This window comes from Ranitomeya variabilis, chromosome 2 (genome assembly GCF_051348905.1).
Source record: "Ranitomeya variabilis isolate aRanVar5 chromosome 2, aRanVar5.hap1, whole genome shotgun sequence".
Lineage (NCBI taxonomy): Eukaryota > Metazoa > Chordata > Amphibia > Anura > Dendrobatidae > Ranitomeya > Ranitomeya variabilis.
This window is the reverse complement of record NC_135233.1, coordinates 421,273,888-421,297,045: the sequence shown is the minus strand read 5'-3', so window position 1 is coordinate 421,297,045 and position 23,158 is coordinate 421,273,888.

The window sequence follows — 23,158 nt, the reverse complement described above, 5'->3', positions numbered from 1 at the left end:
GTATATATACACTGCACAGTACCGCTCCTCCTGTCCTGTATATATATACTGCATAGTACCACTCCTCCTGTATATATACACTGCACAGTACCACTCCTCCTGTCCTGTATATATACACTGCACAGTACCACTCCTCCTGTCCTGTATATATACACTGCACAGTACCGCTCCTCCTGTCCTGTATATATACACTGCACAGTACCACTCCTCCTGTCCTGAATATATACACTGCACAGTACCACTCCTCCTGTCCTGTATATATACACTGCACAGTACCGCTCCTCCTGTCCTGTATATATACACTGCACAGTACCGCTCCTCCTGTCCTGTATATATACACTGCACAGTACCACTCCTCCTGTATATATACACTGCACAGTACCACTCCTCCTGTATATACACACTGCACAGTACCACTCCTCCTGTCCTGTATATATACACTGCACAGTACCACTCCTCCTGTCCTGTATATATACACTGCACAGTACCGCTCCTCCTGTCCTGTATATATATACTGCATAGTACCACTCCTCCTGTATATATACACTGCACAGTACCACTCCTCCTGTCCTGTATATATACACTGCACAGTACCACTCCTCCTGTCCTGTATATATACACTGCACAGTACCGCTCCTCCTGTCCTGTATATATACACTGCACAGTACCACTCCTCCTGTCCTGTATATATACACTGCACAGTACCACTCCTCCTGTCCTGTATATATACACTGCACAGTACCGCTCCTCCTGTCCTGTACATATACACTGCACAGTACCGCTCCTCCTGTCCTGTATATATACACTGGACAGTACCACTCCTCCTGTATATATACACTGCACAGTACCACTCCTCCTGTATATATACACTGCACAGTACCACTCCTCCTGTATATATACACTGCACAGTACCACTCCTCCTGTCCTGTATATATACACTGCACAGTACCGCTCCTCCTGTCCTGTATATATACACTGCACAGTACCACTCCTCCTGTATATATACACTGCACAGTACCACTCCTCCTGTATATATACACTGTACAGTACCACTCCTCCTGTCCTGTATATATACACTGCACAGTACCACTCCTCCTGTATATATACACTGCACAGTACCGCTCCTCCTGTCCTGTATATATATACTGCATAGTACCACTCCTCCTGTATATATACACTGCACAGTACCACTCCTCCTGTCCTGTATATACACTGCACAGTACCACTCCTCCTGTCCTGTATATATACACTGCACAGTACCACTCCTCCTGTCCTGTATATATACACTGCACAGTACCACTCCTTCTGTATATATACACTGCACAGTACCGCTCCTCCTGTCCTGTATATATATACTGCATAGTACCACTCCTCCTGTATATATACACTGCACAGTACCACTCCTCCTGTATATATACACTGCACAGTACCACTCCTCCTGTCCTGTATATATACACTGCACAGTACCACTCCTCCTGTCCTGTATATATACACTGCACAGTAACACTCCTCCTGTCCTGTATATATACACTGCACAGTACCACTCCTCCTGTATATATACACTACACAGTACCACTCCTCCTGTATATATACACTGCACAGTACCACTCCTCCTGTATATATACACTGCACAGTACCACTCCTCCTGTCCTGTATATATACACTGCACAGTACCGCTCCTCCTGTCCTGTATATATACACTGCACAGTACCACTCCTCCTGTATATATACACTGCACAGTACCACTCCTCCTGTATATATACACTGTACAGTACCACTCCTCCTGTCCTGTATATATACACTGCACAGTACCACTCCTACTGTATATATACACTGCACAGTACCGCTCCTCCTGTCCTGTATATATATACTGCATAGTACCACTCCTCCTGTATATATACACTGCACAGTACCACTCCTCCTGTCCTGTATATACACTGCACAGTACCACTCCTCCTGTCCTATATATATACACTGCACAGTACCACTCCTCCTGTCCTGTATATATACACTGCACAGTACCACTCCTTCTGTATATATACACTGCACAGTACCGCTCCTCCTGTCCTGTATATATATACTGCATAGTACCACTCCTCCTGTATATATACACTGCACAGTACCACTCCTCCTGTATATATACACTGCACAGTACCACTCCTCCTGTCCTGTATATATACACTGCACAGTACCACTCCTCCTGTCCTGTATATATACACTGCACAGTAACACTCCTCCTGTCCTGTATATATACACTGCACAGTACCACTCCTCCTGTATATATACACTGCACAGTACCACTCTTCCTGTCCTGTATATATACACTGCACAGTACCACTCCTCCTGTCCTGTATATATACACTGCACAGTACCACTCCTCGTGTCCTGTATATATACACTGCACAGTACCACTCCTCCTGTCCTGTATATATACAGTGCACAGTACCACTTCTCCTGTCCTGTATATATACACTGCACAGTACCACTCCTCCTGTATATATACACTGCACAGTACCGCTCCTCCCGTCCTGTATATATACACTGCACAGTACCACTCCTCGTGTCCTGTATATATACACTGCACAGTACCATTCCTCCTGTCCTGTATATATACACTGCACAGTACCGCTCCTCCCGTCCTGTATATATACACTGCACAGTACCACTCCTCCTGTCCTGTATATATACACTGCACAGTACCACTTCTCCTGTCCTGTATATATACACTGCACAGTACCGCTCCTCCTGTCCTGTATATATACACTGCACAGTACCACTCCTCCTGTATATATACACTGCACAGTACCACTCCTCCTGTATATATATACACTGCACAGTGCCACTCCTCCTGTCCTGTATATATACACTGCACAGTACCACTCCTCCTGTATATATACACTGCACAGTACCACTCCTCCTGTATATATACACTGCACAGTACCACTCCTCGTGTCCTGTATATATACACTGCACAGTACCACTCCTCCTGTATATATACACTGCACAGTACCACTCCTCCTGTATATATACACTGCACAGTACCACTCCTCGTGTCCTGTATATATACACTGCACAGTACCATTCCTCCTGTCCTGTATATATACACTGCACAGTACCGCTCCTCCCGTCCTGTATATATACACTGCACAGTACCACTCCTCCTGTCCTGTATATATACACTGCACAGTACCACTTCTCCTGTCCTGTATATATACACTGCACAGTACCACTCCTCCTGTCCTGTATATATACACTGCACAGTACCGCTCCTCCCTTCCTGTATATATACAGTGCACAGTACCACTCCTCCTGTCCTGTATATATACACTGCACAGTACCGCTCCTCCCGTCCTGTATATATACACTGCACAGAACCACTCCTCCTGTATATATACACTGCACAGTACCGCTCCTCCTGTCCTGTATATATACACTGCACAGTGCCACTCCTCCTGTATATATACACTGCACAGTACCACTCCTGTCCTGTATATATATACTGCACAGTACCACTCCTCCTGTCCTGTATATATACACTGCACAGTACCGCTCCTCCTGTCCTGTATATATACAGTGCACAGTACCATTCCTCCTGTCCTGTATATATACACTGCACAGTACCATTCCTCCTGTATATATACACTGCACAGTACCACTCCTCCTGTATATATACACTGCACAGTACCACTCCTCCTGTATATATACACTGCACAGTACCATTCCTCCTGTATATATACACTGCACAGTACCAGTCCTCCTGTATATATACACTGCACAGTACCACTCCTCCCTTCCTGTATATATACAGTGCACAGTACCACTCCTCCTGTCCTGTATATATACACTGCACAGTACCGCTCCTCCCGTCCTGTATATATACACTGCACAGTACCACTCCTCCTGTATATATACACTGCACAGTACCGCTCCTCCCGTCCTGTATATATACACTGCACAGTACCACTCCTCCTGTATATATACACTGCACAGTACCACTCCTGTCCTGTATATATATACTGCACAGTATCACTCCTCCTGTCCTGTATATATACACTGCACAGTACCACTCCTGTCCTGTATATATACACTGCACAGTACCACTCCTCCTGTCCTGTATATATACACTGCACAGTACCGCTCCTCCTGTCCTGTATATATACAGTGCACAGTACCATTCCTCCTGTCCTGTATATATACACTGCACAGTACCACTCCTCCTGTATATATACACTGCACAGTACCACTCCTCCTGTATATATACACTGCACAGTACCACTCCTCCTGTATATATACACTGCACAGTACCACTCCTCCTGTCCTGTATATATACACTGCACAGTACCGCTCCTCCTGTCCTGTATATATACAGTGCACAGTACCATTCCTCCTGTCCTGTATATATACACTGCACAGTACCACTCCTCCTGTCCTGTATATATACACTGCACAGTACCACTCCTCCTGTCCTGTATATATACACTGCACAGTACCACTCCTCCTGTCCTGTATATATACACTGCACAGTACCACTCTTCCTGTCCTGTATATACACTGCACAGTACCACTCCTCCCGTCCTGTATATATACACTGCACAATATCACTCCTCCTGTATATATATAGTATATATATATATATCTTGTAGGTTACGTTCAGCACATTGTGGTTTCACCTGTGGCTTCGCCCCTTTGTATAAATTTGCCTTCTGTCTTCTTCTTACTCCTGGAGGTCGCCATAGAATGAGGAGGAGGAGCGGCGCGGCGGTAAAGCAGCTCAGGGCTTTCTCTTAGGACTTCGTCCGTCCTGTGATATCGGCCGCGTCCTGTAATTGTGCAGCGTAATAGGCTCTAATAGAATTTCATTTGCTTCCTGTGACGGCTCGATGGCGTCTGCTTTCGCTTCCAGCGCCATGATGATTGTCGCGGCCACACATGGCTGCTCCTGACCTTATTCAGTCGTCGGGTGGATCTGGAAATATATCGATTCAATTACACGGAGATGACGAATCTATGGAGAGAAGAAAAAGGAAAGGTCACGAGTCTGCGAGCGCGAAAATCAGAGAAATCTTCCCTCAGAAAATAATAAAATGTAAGAAAGTCGGAGTTTCCTGGCTGCTCAGTGCCCGCTGAGGGCGACGTCTCCACAGATCCAGAGTTCTATCTTTATTTAATAAACAACTTCAGAACAAGATACAAAGTATCAAATGTCTCCAGAATCCATGTGGGGGGGGGGGGGGCATGGACCCTCTTCAGGTGCGGCCCCCAGAGAAGGGACCTGCTGATATTAGATATGCCGGTGATGAGGGAACACTGGGGGCTTCTGTTCTTGGGTTACGGTGCGGTCCGTGTGCTGTGACGCAGCACTGTACCCTCTTGTGCTCAGTATATATCGTATGTTTATAACCACAAATCAAAACTGGAGACGGTTTTGGATACAACACAAAGAATTAAGGACGGACCTGGACGTCTCCTCCTGCAGGATCCACTTTTAGGTCGGGTTCAAAAATTTGCAGGAAAACCTGAGTGAATGAAAAAAAAGTGAAATTCCTAAAGCGAAAACCTTATAAAACGTCCTGTGTCGCTGATCGACGTGTTTCAGACGGATTTGCTTTTATTTAAGGCCTAAAGGAACTAAAACTTGTTTCTTATTAACCTCCTCTTCTTCTTCTTCCTCCTCCTCTTCCTCCCATCACAGTGTTTATCCTCTTAATATATTGCAGTCATCATATTATACATATTCTACTCAGATAATTCTTTTTTCTATGTAGAAACAGGAAGTCTCTTGTCCCTGCATTTCTCATCCCCTCTTCACCTGCTGACCCAGCTGCCCCCTCCTCCGCCTCTGCAGGGACTTTTGCAGGGTCTCATGACTCATATAGGGAACACTGACCTCTTAACTTCTACATGGAGCTTAGAAGGAATCAGCTCATCAGCTCACAAGTGATGACATAGACCTAAGAGAACAATTACCTGTGACGAAAGGAAAACTAGCAATTGTATGAGCAAAGTGTTGTATAATATGATGGGTGCAATATATAAAGAGGATGAAGACTTTGATGGGAGGACGAAGAGGAGGAGGACGATGGCTTTTTTAAACTACAGCAGCATTTAAATGCTATCAGCTCCATTGGCTCCAACAATGCATGACCGTGTGCACACGTTGCGTTTTTTCAATGCAGATTTGTCACAAAACTTGAAGGGTTGCCTGATGAAACCCACAGGAAATCCTGCAAGAAAACCCGCAGGAAATTCTGCAAGAAAACCAGCAGGAAAACAAGCAGGAATATCAGCAGCAAAACCCCAGGGCAGTTACGCTCCAAAATCATCAGTAAAAGCCTCCTGTGTGATTCTAACCTTACAAAGACAAAAAACCCAACCAGTCATCACTTGCCGAAGATATTAGTCTCAACAGCAGGATAAAACAATGCACAACACGCATCCCCTTCCCTCACATCAGACTCCTTACTGACAGTCTCCTCTCACCCCTCCTGTGGATTGTGCTGCTTGCCTGTTCCTTAGCCTTCGCTGGTGATCACGTGACCTGGAGCTTCCTACTGGCCGCAGGAAGCCATTATCAGTAGTAAGATGTGGCTGACACCAGAGACAATAGCATGGTATAAACTCCTGTAAGTAAATATGTAAATCCATGGACAAGCACCTGCAACAGGTATAAATACGCGCCACATAACAATCGTGTGCACAATTTTGCTATTGAGGATTTGCAATATTTTAGTGCAAAGTTTACACCAAAACCAGGATTAAAACTGATAAAACAATCCACCATTGGTCAGACAGGACTGCCCTGTAGCGTTCGCTGGGAGTTTTGTGCTCCTTGGTTGCAGGGCATCACGCTGTGCCCTATGGGGATAATACTTCTATCAGGAAACAGGAAGGAGTTCTGACTACTTCAATTACACATACAGAGCTCTCATTTGCAGTTTCCTGTGCCTGCCAGCAGAAGGCTGGAATCCTAAACCCCTCATTTCCCCCCTCCCTCAAGAATTTTTAAGGCTTTGAGCTGCGAAAGCAGGTCTCCTTATACTCCTCATTCCCACCTCCCACCTAATACCAGCCAAAACTGGTACAGAAAGCATGGGATTCTATTGTTCTTTTAAAGTTATATATATTGGCACCGATATGGGCTAGAGATATAAGGATTATATATTCCGGATGTCCATCGAGAGATCTATAACTCCCTGAAATCGCTAGAAGCTAAATCCAACGAGTACAAGAAGCGGGTTTCTCTGTAAGCAGGTCATGTAACTACGCCATGTGTATGCAGCGCCCCAGAGTCCTGGTCATTGCAGTACTGTGGCTCCGCCACTATGGGGAGCTATGGTGTTGTGGATTCTGTTTGTGGGCTCCCTCTGGTGGTTACTGCTGGTACTGGGTGACTTTGGTGGGTTGCGGCCTTTGGTTTCCACCTGTCCATCAGAGGCTGGGTGTTTCCTATTTTACCTGGCCTTTCTGTCATTCCCTTGCCGGCTATCAATGTATTCAGATGTGCTCTGTTTTGTTCCTGCATACCTGCTCCTAGATCTTTCAGGATAAGCTAAGTGCTGATTTTCAGTTGTTTGGTTTTTTGTCCAGCTTGCTTATTATGTCTCTATGCTAGCTGGTAGCTCTAGTGGACTGAGGTTCTCTCCATGTGCCATGAGTTGGCACATGGGTTCTTGTAATCTCAGGATGGTTTTTTTGATTAGGGTTTTTTGCTGACCGCTCAGACCCCTTTTGTATCGTTCTGCTTTCTAGTTTACAGCGGGCCTCAATTTGCTAAACCTATATATATCATCTCTATGTGTGTGCCTTCCTCTCATTTCACCGTCAATACATGTGGGGGGCAACTATACCTTTTGGGGTTCATCCCTCTGGAGGCAAGTGAGGTCTTTATTTTCTCTGCAGTACTAGTTAGCTCTTAGGCTGGTGCGTGGCGTCTAGAACCAATGTAGGCACGCTCCCTGGCTATCTCTAGTTGCGTTTGTCAGGCATAGGGCAGCGGTCAGCCCAGGTTCCATCACCCTAGAGCTCGTCCGTTATATATTTGTACCTTGCTTGTCCTGTGCTATCCCTAGCCATTGGGATTCATGACAGTATAGCCGGCCCACAAAGTGTTAATTGTTTGGGCTGAAGCAGGAGAAAAAGAAGTGTTTAAGGGAAATTTTTTTTTTTTCCCTTCAGAGTTTTGCTGCCTAGCCCTTAATTGCTGTCTAGCTGCTTCTTACCTCCTCTTAACCCTTGAATGGCTCTGATCTTAGCTGTTTAACATGGATGTCCAGAGTTTGGCTTCCAGCCTGAGTAATCTCGCGGCAAAAGTTCAAAACATACAGGATTTTGTTGTTCACACTCCCATGTCTGAACCTAGAATTCCTATTCCAGAGTTCTTCTCTGGAGATAGATCTACCTTCCTGAATTTCAGGAACAATTGTAAATTGTTTCTTTCTTTAAAATCTCACTCCTCTGGAGACCCTGCTCAACAGGTCAGGATTGTAATATCTTTCCTGCGGGGCGACCCTCAGAATTGGGCATTTGCATTGGCACCAGGGGATCCTGCATTGCTCAGTGTGGATGCGTTTTTTCTGGCATTGGGATTGCTCTATGAGGAACCCAACCTGGAGATTCAGGCTGAAAAGGCTTTATTAGCCCTCTCTCAGGGGCATGATGAAGCGGAAATATATTGTCAAAAATTTCGGAAATGGTCGGTGCTTACTCAGTGGAATGAGTGCGCCCTGGCTGCAAACTTCAGAAATGGTCTTTCTGAGGCCACTAAGGATATTATGGTGGGGTTCCCTACGCCTACAGGTCTGAATGAGTCTATGGCTATGGCCATTCAGATTGATCGGCGTTTACGGGAGCGCAAACCCGTGCACCAGTTGGCGGTGTCTTCTGAACAGGCACCTGAGACTATGCAATGTGACAGAATTCAGTCCAGAAGTGAACGGCAAAATTATAGGCGGAAAAATGGATTGTGTTTTTATTGTGGTGATTCAGCTCATGTTATATCAGCATGCTCTAAACGCACAAAAAAGCTTGATAAATCTTTTGCCATTGGTACTCTGCAGCCTAAGTTCATTTTGTCTGTGACTCTGATTTTTTCACTGTCTTCCATTTCCGTTGATGCCTATGTGGATTCGGGCGCTGCCCTGAGTCTTATGGATTGGTCATTTGCTAAACGCTGCGGTTTTAGTCTGGAGCCCCTGGAAGTTCCTATTCCTCTGCAGGGAATTGACTCTACACCATTGGCTATGAATAAACCGCAGTATTGGACACAAGTGACCATGCGCATGACTCCCGTTCATCAGGAGGTGATTCGCTTCCTTGTACTGTATAATTTACATGATGTACTGGTGCTGGGTCTGCCATGGTTGCAAACTCATAATCCTGTCCTGGACTGGAAAACAATGTCTGTGTTAAGCTGGGGATGTCAGGGGGTTCATGATGATGCACCTCCGATTTCAATCGCTTCATCTACTCCTTCTGAGATCCCTGCATTTTTGTCTGACTATAGGGATGTTTTTGAGGAGCCTAAGCTCAATTCGCTCCCTCCTCATAGAGATTGTGACTGTGCTATAGAATTGATTCCTGGCAGTAAGTTCCCTAAGGGTCGTTTATTTAATCTGTCACTGCCAGAGCATACTGCTATGCGGAATTATATTAAGGAGTCCTTGGAAAAGGGACATATTCGTCCATCTTCGTCCCCTCTGGGAGCAGGTTTTTTTTTTTCGTGGCAAAAAAAGATGGTTCCCTGAGGCCTTGTATAGATTATCGCCTTCTGAATAAGATTACAGTCAAATATCAGTATCCATTGCCATTATTGACTGATTTGTTTGCTCGCATTAAGGGGGCTAGGTGGTTCACTAAGATAGATCTTCGCAGTGCGTATAATCTGGTGCGGATAAAACAGGGTGATGAGTGGAAAAACGCATTTAATACGCCTGAGGGCCATTTTGAGTATTTGGTAATGCCTTTTGGACTCTCCAATGCTCCGTCAGTCTTTCAGTCCTTTATGCACAATATTTTCCGTGAATATCTGGATAAGTTTATGATTGTGTATTTGGATGATATTTTACTGTTGTGGATTCTGTTTGTGGGCTCCCTCTGGTGGTTACTGCTGGTACTGGGTGACTTTGGTGGGTTGCGGCCTTTGGTTTCCACCTGTCCATCAGAGGCTGGGTGTTTTCTGATGACTGGGAGTCTCATGTTCTACAGGTCAGGAAGGTGTTTCAGGTTCTGCGGGCCAATTCTCTGTTTGTGAAGGGCTCAAAGTGTCTCTTCGGAGTCCAGAAGATTTCTTTTTTGGGGTACATTTTTTCTCCTTTCCAGGTTGAGGTTGATGCTTCCGAGATTGGAGCGGGGGCGGTTTTGTCACAGAGAAGTTCTAATGGCTCGGTGATGAAGCCATGTGCATTCTTCTCTAGAAAATTCTCGCCCGCCGAGCGAAATTATGATGTGGGTAATCGGGAGCTTTTGGCCATGAAGTGGGCATTTGAGGAGTGGCGTCATTGGCTTGAGGGTGCTAAACATCGTGTGGTGGTCTTGACTGATCACAAGAATCTCATTTACCTTGAGTCTGCCAGGCGTTTGAATCCTAGACAGGCTCGTTGGTCGTTGTTTTTTTCTCGTTTCAATTTCGTGGTTTCATACCTGCCAGGTTCAAAGAATGTGAAGGCAGATGCTCTTTCCAGGAGTTTTGTGCCTGACTCTCCTGGAGACTCTGGGCCTACTGGTATCCTTAGGGATGGGGTAATATTGTCCGCCGTATCCCCAGACTTGCGACGTGCATTGCAGGAGTTTCAGGTGGATAAACCGGATCGTTGTCCACCAGAAAGACTGTTTGTTCCGGATGATTGGACCAGTAGAGTCATCTCCGAGGTCCATTCTTCTGTGTTGGCTGGTCATCCTGGAATATTTGGTACTAGAGACTTGGTGGCCAGGTCTTTTTGGTGGCCTTCCTTGTCTAGGGATGTGCGTACCTTTGTGCAGTCTTGTGAAGTGTGTGCTCGAGCTAAGCCTTGCTGTTCTCGGGCCAGTGGGTTGTTGTTATCCTTGCCCATCCCGAAGAGGCCTTGGACGCACATTTCCATGGATTTTATTTCTGATCTCCCGGTTTCACAGAAAATGTCCGTTATCTGGGTTGTGTGTGACCGCTTTTCTAAGATGGTTCATTTGGTGCCCTTGCCTAAGTTGCCTTCCTCCTCTGAGTTGGTCCCTTTATTTTTTCAGAACGTGGTTCGTTTGCATGGGATTCCGGAGAATATCGTTTCTGACAGGGGATCCCAGTTTGTGTCTAGATTTTGGCGGACGTTTTGTGCCAAGATGGGCATTGATTTGTCTTTCTCGTCTGCATTCCATCCTCAGACGAATGGCCAGACGGAGCGAACTAATCAGACCTTGGAAACTTATTTGAGGTGTTTTGTTTCTGCTGATCGATGACTGGGTTGCTTTTTTGCCACTGGCCGAATTTGCTCTTAATAATCGGGCTAGTTCTGCCACGTTGGTCTCTCCTTTTTTTTGTAATTCGGGGTTTCATCCTCGTTTTTCCTCTGGTCAGGTGGAGTCTTCGGATTGTCCTGGAGTGGACGTGGTGGTGGACAGGCTACATCAGATTTGGAATCAGGTGGTGGACAATTTGAAGTTATCTCAGGAGAAGACTCAGCAGTTTGCTAATCGCCGTCGCCGCATGGGTCCCCGACTTCTTGTTGGGGATTTGGTGTGGTTGTCTTCTCGTTTTGTCCCTATGAAGGTCTCTTCTCCTAAGTTCAAGCCTCGGTTCATCGGTCCTTATAGGATCTCAGAGATTCTTAACCCTGTATCTTTTCGTTTGGATCTCTCAGCATCGTTTGCTATTCATAATGTGTTCCATCGGTCGTTGTTGCGGAGGTATGAGGTGCCCGTTGTTCCTTCGGTTGAGCCTCCTGCTCCGGTGCTGGTGGAGGGAGAATTGGAGTATGTTGTTGAGAAGATCTTGGATTCTCGTGTTTCCAGACGCAAACTCCAGTATTTGGTTAAGTGGAAGGGTTATGGTCAGGAGGATAATTCCTGGGTGGTCGCCTCCGATGTTCATGCGACTGATTTGGTCCGCGCCTTCCATAGAGCTCACCCTGATCACCCTGGGGGTTCTCGTGAGGGTTGGGTGACCCCTCCTCAAGGGGGGGGTACTGTTGTGGACTCTGTTTGTGGGCTCCCTCTGGTGGTTACTGCTGGTACTGGGTGACTTTGGTGGGTTGCGGCCTTTGGTTTCCACCTGTCCATCAGAGGCTGGGTGTTTCCTATTTTACCTGGCCTTTCTGTCATTCCCTTGCCGGCTATCAATGTATTCAGATGTGCTCTGTTTTGTTCCTGCCTACCTGCTCCTAGATCTTTCAGGATAAGCTAAGTGCTGATTTTCAGTTGTTTGGTTTTTTGTCCAGCTTGCTTATTATGTCTCTATGCTAGCTGGTAGCTCTAGTGGACTGAGGTTCTCCCCATGTGCCATGAGTTGGCACATGGGTTCTTGTAATCTCAGGATGGTTTTTTTGATTAGGGTTTTTTGCTGACCGCTCAGACCCCTTTTGTATCGTTCTGCTTTCTAGTTTACAGCGGGCCTCAATTTGCTAAACCTATATATATCATCTCTATGTGTGTGCCTTCCTCTCATTTCACCGTCAATACATGTGGGGGGCAACTATACCTTTTGGGGTTCATCCCTCTGGAGGCAAGTGAGGTCTTTATTTTCTCTGCAGTACTAGTTAGCTCTTAGGCTGGTGCGTGGCGTCTAGAACCAACGTAGGCACGCTCCCTGGCTATCTCTAGTTGCGTTTGTCAGGCGTAGGGCAGCGGTCAGCCCAGGTTCCATCACCCTAGAGCTCGTCCGTTATATATTTGTACCTTGCTTGTCCTGTGCTATCCCTAGCCATTGGGATTCATGACACTATGGTACGTCTGATGGCACTGAAGGAGTTCATCTGATCAGGTATCACAGACACCAATACATTTCACAGTCGGGCCTCCGGGGGGAGCTAAGGGTTCTATTCACTAGGCCACTCCCCACCATAGTGGGTAAACTGGGGGTCAGGCAGGAAGTTAGAAGAGAAAGCTGACTGGGTTGGAACCAGGCAACACCTTGTGGCAGAGGGTGTTGCAGGGGAAGATACAGTAGGGTCTCTGTCAGGGGTGGGATCCTGACAGAGGCTTGGCAACTTGAACGAACGTAACGGGACCGTGCCTGCTCAGGATAGCGGCGGTGCCCAAGGAAGGATCAGAAGCGAGATAGATTGTGCTGAGTGAGAAACGAGATCAAAGCAATAGGAGAAATACCAGTAGAAGTCGTGCTGTAAGACCGAGGCAACATCCTACTGAGGCGCACTACCGGTGGCCGGAACGCCGAGGGAGTATTACAACATCCAGCTTCAAGCCATACTCTAAACAGCGGCAGGACAGTCAGTCTAAGGCGGGCTGTCTCACTTAAATCACCTATGCAGTCTTGGGGGGCAACTTGTGGAGAGGGGCGACTCTAGGGTCCCGGAAGAGCTCCGAGCCTACCCGTCAAACGGGTGCCGTCCCAACCAGAACATCAGGGAGGGACGGAGGATTAGCAGAACATCATCTAATCGAGTTGTGAGGGAACTTAAGAAACAGACACAACAGTTGTGGGGACTTTCCGTAAGCACAGCAGGGAAGGACCGCAACACATAGCGCTAGAAGGAAGGCACAGATTTCCACCTGCTAAGAGAACTCTGGAGGTGCCATTGGACTGGCCGGACTTGCGCAGCCTGGTTATCCGGATTCCGGACTGAGGACTCAGAGATCTTCAGTAAAGAGGTAAAGAGACTGCAAACCTGGTGTCCTCGTTATTTACTGCACTGCACCGCTAACATCATCTATCCACACCTCTACACTGTGCGCCCCTCGGCAGGGTCACGGACCGGTGCCTAGCCACCGTGACAACCCCAGAGCAGAGACTCAGAGGCCCGGTACCGGGTACCCCTCGGCCCTGCGGCAGTGGGGGTGCTACAAACTTGGCGTCACGAACAGGATCTACTAAGCCTGAAGAATCAGGTCATGTGTGCCTTGGAACTGTGATTTATTGTGCTTGGACTGTACTTTATTGCAAGGACTGTGCTGTGTCATTTACCGCCAAAACTCCCGCCAAAAGTCGCCGCCATTGCAGCGCCACGGGGAGCGCAGAGGGAGAAGAAGGGCGTGCCATGGGAGATTACCAAAGCGGCGCCAGAAGTAGCGACCGCCCCCTCCGACTCCTGCTGCGAGAGGACGACCTACCCAGCAGCAGAGGAGAACCGCCCCCTGACTTGCAATGGCGGGAACGAGGTGAAGGAGGGGCTCGACCTCGGAGAAATGGCGGAGCCAGGTGCATGCATTGCCGCCGAATGCCCGACAGCGACGATGAGCAGCAAGTGCCCGAGCCACAGCGAGGTGATCCTGGCCTGCCCCTGCCCATCAGAGACGGACTTGCGTCCACCGCCGGTGAAGGACCTGAACTCCTTGGAGCCGCCGGTGGAGGAGCCGAGCTTACCTATCCCAGCCACGGAGCCATGGAGGGCGGAGCCACATCCAGAGACCACTCCGGAAGAGCCGCGGTCCGGGCTGCAGCCGATTCCAGTGTCCTTGTCAACGGACCGGAGCGACATCGGTGGAATCACATCAGGCGCTGGTATGGACGGCATCCCTGCTCCCCTGGCCGATTCTGCTCTCCTGACCGATCCCGCTCCTGTGACCGCTCCTCACCCCAGCAATAGTTCCTTCTTGGTGGAGCGGGTGATCCTCACCTCTAACGCGATGGGGAAGCTAGTGCCTCCGCTACCAACCAAGATGGGAGAACCCATAGATGTGGGCCTAGACGGGGTGATCCTCCGGTGGGACACCCCCTGGACCGGGCCGGATGGAACCCGGGAGGATGGCCTCACCCTTGCGGTACTTACCTGGGAACAGTATAAGCAATGTCTAATACAAAACTGGAAAGATCGAGACGAGACCGAACAACATGACACACAACGTAGGAAGTCCGCGCCCGGCAGGAAAGACGTGGTAAAGCGGGGAACTGTGCTGGCCTACCACCCGAAGAGGGGATGGGGCTCCATACAGGAACCGGGGCTACCAACTGATGTCTTTGTTACTAGTTACAACGTGAAAACCCCCTGCTGCAGTCGAGATGGTGACCCATTACAAAGGGGGGATCAGGTGACCTACACCCGTCATCGGAATTCACAAGGATGGTGCGCCCGGAACATTCGACGGTGTGAACCTGAGAGAGCGCCCCCTGTTGCCCCGATCATGACTGATCCCGATTTGCCAGATCTTGTTCCTATCACCACCGTACGCCTTGTAGCGGCTGCTGAACTTGTAAGCAGGATTAGCCTTCAAATCCAGACACCGGCTGATCTGATGGCGCCTGAGAGACCAACTACCAGCATGGGTGCTGCCTCAGCCAGGGGTGGGGAACCACCTTCTGTACCGAAAGATGAGTAAGATAATACTACTCTTGAACATGTAAATAGTTCTGTAACTGTTTGTTCGTTTCCTGTTTTGCTGCTAAACCCGTTCAGTGTTAACTTTTAAAGGGATTCCTTGTTGACCCGGGATCCCTATTGTTTTGTTTGTTTTTTTTCTAAGTTTTGCACAAGTTTCCAGAACTGCCGCAATCATGAACAGTGCATGATACAAACTTTTTGTAAATAGTTTGCACCTTATTAAAGGTGCTCCCTACTGGTTTTACTTCAAAAAGGACTCTTTGTGAAGATACCACACTGGAACCTTTGTTGAGTACGGACTGGTAGCTTGAGAAGACATGCTACCTCATAGAGACTTGGTCCCCTCTTAAAGGGGATGTTCATTTGTTGCACTTAAATGGTGATATTGCTTTAAGATAGGTAGCAATAATGTTTTGACGAAGAGAAAGTGATGATAATGTTTGTATGAGAAAGTTATATGTATCCAACTAGTTAATTGTAAAGAAATGCTGATGATGTTCCCTGAAAGAAAGTGAAAGCCAGAAGAAGGTTTAATGTTCTATAGAAAATGTTTGATAATGTTGGAAGATAACGAGGACAGAAGGTGAACCCCGAGTCCTCCTAGGAGTCATGTAGAGATGGATCGGTGCTCTTAAACTGAAAGTAATGTTATGTTCTATACTGTGTATAGTAGCTGAAAAGGCAGTAGGCCCGGGCTGAAAGGGGCGGTCCTGTAAAGAAAGGAGAGGCAGTAGGTCTGGTGCCGTTAGGACAGGCGGTCCTGCAGATTTAAAGAAGGAGAATGTAAAAGTTAAATTGCCTTATAATGTGATTATAAGAAGGTCTTTAGCGGATTCAGAGTGTACGTCCTTAAAGGCAATGTTAAATTATTGTTCAACAAGTTTGTACTAGTAGAATACCCGGTTGGGTAAGAAAAGTTATTTATAGCATGTTGCTATGATATTTAACCATGTTTGTAACGTTCAAGTGTCCTCACCTCCCATAAAGGGAAGCTTTGTTTAAATATACTTATTGTTATTGCACTCAACAAAACTGTATGTCTTTTTGCTAACTTGTATTGTTGTTTTCTTCTCAGTCCCGGAGTACTGTGTTTAACCAGGGGGGAGTGCAGCGCCCCAGAGTCCTGGTTGTTGCAGTACTGTGGCTCCACCACTATGGGGAGCTATGGTACGTCTGATGGCACTGAAGGAGTTCATCTGATCAGGTATCACAGACACCAATACATTTCACAGTCGGGCCTCCGGGGGGAGCTAAGGGTTCTATTCACTAGGCCACTCCCCACCATAGTGGGTAAACTGGGGGTCAGGCAGGAAGTTAGAAGAGAAAGCTGACTGGGTTGGAACCAGGCAACACCTTGTGGCAGAGGGTGTTGCAGGGGAAGATACAGTAGGGTCTCTGTCAGGGGTGGGATCCTGACAGAGGCTTGGCAACTTGAACGAACGTAACGGGACCGTGCCTGCTCAGGATAGCGGCGGTGCCCAAGGAAGGATCAGAAGCGAGATAGATTGTGCTGAGTGAGAAACGAGATCAAAGCAATAGGAGAAATACCAGTAGGAGTCGTGCTGTAAGACCGAGGCAACATCCTACTGAGGCGCACTACCGGTGGCCGGAACGCCAAGGGAGTATTACAACATCCAGCTTCAAGCCATACTCTAAACAGCGGCAGGACAGTCAGTCTAAGGCGGGCTGTCTCACTTAAATCACCTATGCAGTCTTGGGGGGCAACTTGTGGAGAGGGGCGACTCTAGGGTCCCGGAAGAGCTCCGAGCCTACCCGTCAAACGGGTGCCGTCCCAACCAGAACATCAGGGAGGGACGGAGGATTAGCAGAACATCATCTAATCGAGTTGTGAGGGAACTTAAGAAACAGACACAACAGTTGTGGGGACTTTCCGTAAGCACAGCAGGGAAGGACCGCAACACATAGCGCTAGAAGGAAGGCACAGATTTCCACCTGCTAAGAGAACTCTGGAGGTGCCATTGGACCGGCCGGACTTGCGCAGCCTGGTTATCCGGATTCCGGACTGAGGACTCAGAGATCTTCAGTAAAGAGGTAAAGAGACTGCAAACCTGGTGTCCTCGTTATTTACTGCACTGCACCGCTAACATCATCTATCCACACCTCTACACCATGCGCCCCTCGGCAGGGTCATGGACCGGGGCCTAGCCACCGTGACAACCCCAGAGCAGAGACTCAGAGGCCCGGTACCAGGTACCCCTCGGCCCTGCGGCAGTGGGGGCGCTACATGTACACTTAAAAGATTCCCCCCGACAGGGTGCACATCCTGATCATTGTGTCTTTCATATACGAGGTTCATACAGGGAGCTAAGTATAAAAATGGTTGCCATAACTATAAGAAAAGGGGAGGATTCAGCCTCTAAGTGAGGTCACCACAGGGGGAGTGACTTGGTTTTAGGCTGGGAAATAAGTGAGTGAAGCAGCAGTCTTCACCTGTCTTTTGTCCGGGGTCTAGCTGCTATACAGGGGTGATGCATCTGGATATATGCTCGCCCATCCCCCACAGCACACGGACAGCCATGAGATGAAATGACATAATGAAAATGTAAGTGTTCTCTTCAACTTTAATCCCATTTTGTTTGTAATTGTACTGTACATACGATACTTGTCTTCTTTATAATATCTTTTATACCTTTGTAAACACTGCCTACCTTTTTTGGAGTAAAAATATAAAATTACTAGCTTTGTCTCTCCTTGCTCTATAACGAATTGTCACATCCTCTGAAGTGAATTACGCTACTAATCTGGGTTGGCTCCGGACCCGTTATTAATTAAGAAATCGGAGCTGGTGGCAGCGGATTTGTCTTGTGCACTTAGGAGGCTGTGTAGCGACTGCGGCGTTGATAATTATTGATCCCGCCTGAGTGGGAGTAGTTATATCGCCCTCACTGCAGTGTGCCTATTAGCCAGTACAAAGTAAGGCAGCCTTTCTGGTGACTATCCTAGGTGCAGTACCCTGACTGACCTGAGGGTAAGGGGGCGCCAGAGAGCTACAAGTTCCAAACCTGAACTGGGAACTGGGATATAGATAAATTCCCTTCAGAAAGAACCAGGGGCAAACAAACAAACCCTGTTCATGACAAATTGGTGTGAGTGGTGGGGATGATAAAGGTATCCTCCCCGTGAAACATGACAACTTCATTGGAAACGTTGCTCCAGCACGCCCACAGGGGTGTTAGGTGCCGCTCCGTGCCTGATACCTGCAATATTGTAGCCAGAAGAAAGTGTTTAGATCTTGTTGGGTTTTTTCCTGTGTTTTTTGCAGCCCCCTGATTGGAGCAGATCCCAGCAGGATCCATCAGTAACTTGCACTTTCTTCTCTCCCACCAGGCATCTCTCTTAATATAAAGCAGAAATGAAGGCTGAAAAAAACTGACAAAAGTAGTTTTACAATAAAAGCGTCTGCAGTTTGGATGCAATATCTGGAGCTCCTGCGATTCTACTGGAACAGACATCAATTAAGTCCACTTCAGTAAAATGACAGTCTCACAAAAATGGAGCAGCATTCTGTGCGACTGACAGCAGCCTGAAGAGTGACAGCGTTATCTGAAGCTTCAGTGGATGGGACTATGGCCACGGTATCATGACACCACATTATTAGCCTGGATCTGTCTGCTCTAGGTAAAAGGATTGGATTAAAAGTATTTAAAAACAAGCTCTGCATGTACAGATACCGGCAGCATAATCTCTCATATAAGCGCAGGTGCAGATACCGGCAGCATAATCTCTTATATCAGTGCAGGTGCAGATACAGGCAGCAGAATCTCTTATATCAGTGCAGGTGCAGATACCGGCAGCATAATCTCTTATATCAGTGCAGGTGCAGATACAGGCAGCAGAAGCTCTTATATCAGTGCAGGTGCAAATACCGGCAGCGGAATCTCTTATATCAGTACAGGTGCAGATACCGGCAGCAGAATCTCTTATATCAGTGCAGGTGCAGATACTGGCAGCAGAATCTCTTATATCAGTGCAGGTGCAGATACTGGCAGCAGAATCTCTTATGTCAGTGCAGGTGCAGATATCGGCAGCAGAATCTCTTATATCAGTGCAGCTGCAGATACAGGCAGCAGAATTTCTTATATGAGCGCAGGTGCAGATACCGGCGGCAGCAGAATCTCTTATATCAGCGCAGGTACAGATACCGGCAGCAGAATCTCTTATATCAGTGCAGCTGCACATACAGGCAGCAGAATCTCTTATATCAGCGCAGGTGCAGATAAAGGCAGCATAATCTCTTATATCAGCCCAGAGGCAGATACAGGCACCATTATCTCTTATATCAGCGCAGGTGCAAATACAGGCACCATTATCTCTTATATCGGCGAAGGTGCAGATACAGGCACCATTATCTCTCATATCAGCGCAGGGGCAGATACGGGCAGCATTATCTCTTATATCAGTGCAGGCGCAGATACAGGCAACATAATTTCTTATATCAGCGCAGGTGCATGTAATGGCAGCATTGTTGTGAACTCTATTTTTGGGCTCCCTCTAGTGGTCACAAGCGGTACTGTGTAGTGTTGTCTTTCTGCAGGTTGCAGCATCAGCTGGTTCGTTATCCTTGGTTGGTTTCCTATTTAGCTCACCTGGATACTCAGTTCCTTGCCTGCTATCAATGTATTCAGTGCTCTTCAGATTCCTTGTGTCTACCTTGCTCCCAGTCTCTCCAAGACAAGCTAAGTTTTTGTTTGATCATTTTTTGATTATCAGTGTTCATTACGTTTTTTGTCCAGCTCGCTAAAATGTGATTTCCTCGCTTGCTGGTTGCTCTAGGGGACTGAGTTTCTCCCCCCACACCGTTAGTTGGTGTGGGGGTTCTTGAAATCTCAGAGTGGATATTTTGTAAGGGTTTTTTACTGACCGCATAGATTCCCTTTTCTATTTTCTTCTATCTAGTATTAGTGGGTCTCATTTGCTGAATCTGCTTTCACCCCTGTGTATGTGCCTTCCTCTTACCTCACCGTTATTATTTGTTGGGGGCTTCTGTATCTTTGGGGATTGTTTCTCTGGAGGCAAGAGAGGTCTTTCTTTCTCTCTAGGGGTAGCTAGTTCCTCAGGCTGGCTCGAGACGTCTAGGATTTTTAGGCACGTTCACCGGCTACTTCTAGTGTGTTTGGATAGGTTCAGATTTGCGGTCAGTCCAGTTTGCCACCTCCCTAGAGCTTGTCCTATGTTTGTTACCTAGCTGGAGTAATTTGTGATCCTCAACCACTAAGGATCATAACAGTATAGCAGGCCAAAAAGTGTTTAATGCATCGCAGAAGTGGGATAAAAAGAAGACCTGAGTACATTTTTTTTTTTTTCTTCCTCCCGCTTTTCCTTTGCTGCAGTCTGTTTAGCTTCTTTCATCCCCTTGAACTCTGGGTGGTTTTGAGCTCAGCTGCAGACATGAATGTTCAGACTCTGACTTCTAGTGTGGATCATCTTACTGCACGGGTGCAAAGTATTCAGGATTTTGTTATTCGTAGCCCTATGTCAGAACCAAAGATACCCATTCCTGAGTTGTTTTCTGGAGATAGATCTAGGTTTCAAAATTTTAAGAATAATTGGAAGTTATTTCTATCTCTGAGACCTCGTTCCTCTGGTGATTCCGCTCAGCAAGTTAAAATTGTTATCTCCTTGTTGCGTTGCGACCCTCAAGATTGGGCTTTCTCTCTGGCGCCAGGAGATCCTGCATTGCTTAATGTAGATGCATTTTTTCTGGCTCTTGGACTGCTTTATGAGGAGCCTAATCTTGAGAATCAGGCAGAAAAAGCGTTGCTGGCTATCTCTCAAGGTCAGGATCAAGCAGAGGTGTATTGTCAAAAATTTCGGAAATGGTCGGTGCTTACTCAATGGAATGAGTGTGCCCTGGCTGCAAATTTCAGAGAAGGTCTTTCTGAGGCCGTTAAGAATGTTATGGTGGGGTTTCCCACCCCTACAAGTCTGAGTGATTCTATGACTTTAGCCATTCAGGTTGATCGGCGTTTGCGGGAGCGCAAATCTGCTCATCCTTTGGCGGTATTTTCTGGACAGAGACCTGAGTCTATGCAATGTGACCGAACTCTGACCAGAATTGAGCGACAAAGTCATAGGCGTCAAAATGGGTTGTGCTTTTACTGTGGTGATTCTACTCATGTTATCTCAGCATGCTCTAAACGCTTAAAAAAAAATCGCTAAACCTGTCACCATTGGTACTATACAGCCTAAATTTATTTTGTCTGTTACTTTGATTTGTTCTTTGTCGTCCTACCCGGTTATGGCTTTTGTGGATTCGGGTGCTGCCCTGAATCTGATGGATTTGTCGTTTGCCAGGCGCTGTGGTTTTGTCCTGGAGCCTTTGGAATTTCCTATTCCTCTGAGGGGAATTGATGCTACGCCATTGGCTGAGAATAAGCCTCAGTATTGGACGCAAATGACCATGTGCATGACTCCCGTACATCAGGAGGTGATTCGCTTTCTCGTTCTGCATAATTTGCATGATGTTGTCGTTTTGGGTCTGCCATGGCTACAAGCTCATAATCCAGTTTTAGATTGGAAAGCTATGTCTGTGTCAAGTTGGGGTTGTCAGGGAATTCATGGCGATACTCTGTTGGTGTCTATTGCTTCTTCCACTCCTTCTGAGGTCCCTGAGTTTTTGTCTGACTACCAGGATGTATTTGATGAGCCCAGGTCCAGTGCCCTGCCCCCTCATAGGGATTGTGACTGTGCTATAAATTTAATTCCTGGTAGTAAATTCCCTAAGGGACAACTTTTTAATTTGTCTATACCAGAGCATGCCGCGATGCGGAGTTATATAAAGGAGTCTTTGGAGAAGGGACATATTCGCCCATCCTCTTCCCCTCTTGGTGCAGGATTTTTTTTTGTGGCCAAGAAGGACGGTTCTTTGAGACCTTGTATAGATTATCGTCTTCTGAATAAAATTACAGTCAAATTTCAGTATCCTTTGCCACTATTGTCTGATTTGTTTGCTCGGATTAAGGGTGCCAGTTGGTTCACCAAGATAGATCTCCGTGGTGCGTATAACCTTGTGCGCATTAAGCAGGGAGATGAATGGAAAACAGCATTTAATACGCCCGAAGGCCATTTTGAGTACTTAGTGATGCCTTTTGGACTCTCTAATGCTCCTTCTGTGTTTCAGTCCTTCATGCATGACATCTTCCGAGAATATCTGGATAAATTTATGATTGTTTATTTGGATGACATTTTGGTCTTTTCTGATGATTGGGAGTCCCATGTGAAGCAGGTCAGGATGGTGTTTCAGGTCCTGCGTGCTAATGCTTTATTTGTGAAGGGCTCAAAATGCCTCTTCGGAGTACAGAAGGTCTCCTTTTTGGGTTTTATTTTTTCTCCTTCTACTGTGGAGATGGACCCAGTCAAGGTCCAGGCTATTCATGACTGGACTCAGCCCACGTCTGTTAAGAGTCTTCAGAAGTTCTTGGGTTTTGCTAATTTTTACCGTCGTTTCATCGCTAATTTTTCTAGCGTGGTTAAACCTTTGACGGATTTGACCAAGAAGGGTTCTGATGTGACTAATTGGTCTCCTGCGGCCGTGGAGGCCTTTCGGGAGCTGAAGCACCGGTTTTCTTCAGCTCCAGTCTTATGTCAGCCAGATGTCTCTCTTCCCTTCCAGGTCGAGGTTGATGCTTCTGAGATTGGAGCAGGGGCTGTCTTACATAGTTACATAGTTACATAGT